Here is a 1,951-nt window from a genome sequence, read left to right as displayed (position 1 = left end):
CTCCCCCAAGATCCCACAGCTAGTTTATGGTAGAGCTGGCTGAGTTTGGGTTCTCTTCTTTTAGTGAGAAATCACACAGCCTTCTTGTAACAGGACGGCATGCAAAGCCAAGGAAAGGGCCATGTCTGATTTCACTTGGGCATTTCTGTTAGTGGTATCAGGTGTTAAACTGCAGGTACGTGTATTTCCAGAGGAACCCAATTAGAAAAGGAATCACAATGGCATAGAACACACAGTTCCTCCTTGGCAGCTACCTATATCGGCAAAGAAGCAAAAGAATAAAAGGTGGAAAGAAAGAGAGAGAAAACAGGGCAGCCAAAGGCATATGTATTTTTAGAGAGCTCAAAAGATAAAAATGATAGTCTCCCTTGGAATTTATCTTAATGAGCAAGACTCAATCAATGGGAAGTGACAGATAGGATAATTTAAAGTTCAACTTTCCTTCTTCTGTTTCTTTGTATAAAAGAGAACCAACTTTTTGATCTTTTTTTTCCTCAGCTGTAATATTCTGCTGCATAAAGAAGATTGAACACCGACTACCACATTAATATGTTATTGGCATCTTTCTTTTTTCATATCCTACATGTTGATTGTAAAGCCATCCAGAGAGACTGATAGCTGTAATATATCACAGTTTCTCAACCTCAAATTAATTTCATAACAGTACAGTAGAGCCAGTTACTCTGTGCTCCAAGAAGTATCTCAAAGTAGGTAATATTCTTTTTCTTTGAAGCCCTGGTTCTAGCTATTTTATTTATTGGATAACCTATCTAGTCTGGACTTTTTTCTGCCTCATTACCCAATGCAGTAATTACCATTATCCCCAGAGGATCCCCAGCCTACATCAGATGCTTCTATGTATGTGAGCCCAGGGTGAACTGAACAAGTATAGCAACACACACACACACATACAACCAACCTCCTCCACTTAGGCTTAGTGGTGCACACCTGGAACCCTAGCTACTTAGAAGGCTGAGGCATGAGGATTGCCTGCCTGAACCACGAAGTGAGTTCAAGGTTAGCTGAACTTAAACTTAAAGGTGAGAGGAGAATAGAGTTGGAACAAAGCTCTGTGGCACTGTTTGCCTAGTATGTGTAAACCTCTAGGTTAAATCCTCAGTATTGAAAAATACAGTTTCTTAGTTACAGTAGCTGCATTTGAAGTACTCAGTAGCTATACACACGTAGTGACTATAATATTGGTGACTATCATATTGAAGAATGCAGAGAAAGAATATCACCATCATTGAAGATAGTTATCTTTGACAGCTCTTCTCTTGACTCCAACTGTGTCTGATCTTGAAAGAAGAGTAGAACAGTTACTAATTTCTGGGAGAAAGGAGACAGAATTTACAGAATCTCATCGTCATTGTTACTGTTTTTATATGGTATATTGCTCTATGAAAGGAGCATCTTTGAATATGTAGTTTTCTACAGAGTATTCTCAGTTGTCAGGAAGAATGTACGGCACCTGAGAAAGCTGTCTACTTTGTAAATAATGTGAATAAAATAAAATGAGATAGAGGATACAGAGCACAGAAAGTTCAATGGGTATGAAAACATAATTAAAATTTTTCCCTTATCTAAGTTCAAAAAAAGTTTCTCCAGTATCTTAATTGTTCATTTTTTTAAATGTTTACTATAACTATGAAATTAATTCATCATTAAAAATAATCATCATGTAAAGTTCATATCTTTGGTTAATATTTAACTTACTCATTTATTCAACAAATACTTTTAAGTACTTGGGATGTTTATCAGGCATTCTTCTAGGCCTTTGCTGGGCATCAGTAACTAACAGATGCCTACAAAGCAGAAGCTTGCACCCTAGTAGGTAGAGATAGAAAGCTAGCAATAAACATCATAAACCAGTAAACATATGAAATATGTGGGGATGTTTCATGAAAGTAAGGGATAACTACTAGAGCTGGACAAGGCACATTCCCTCAGT

The sequence above is a fragment of the Onychomys torridus genome, chromosome X (assembly GCF_903995425.1).
Source record: "Onychomys torridus chromosome X, mOncTor1.1, whole genome shotgun sequence".
NCBI classification, from domain to species: Eukaryota; Metazoa; Chordata; class Mammalia; order Rodentia; family Cricetidae; genus Onychomys; species Onychomys torridus.
The sequence above is the reverse complement of the archived record's forward strand: the minus strand, read 5'-3'. Positions refer to the sequence as shown.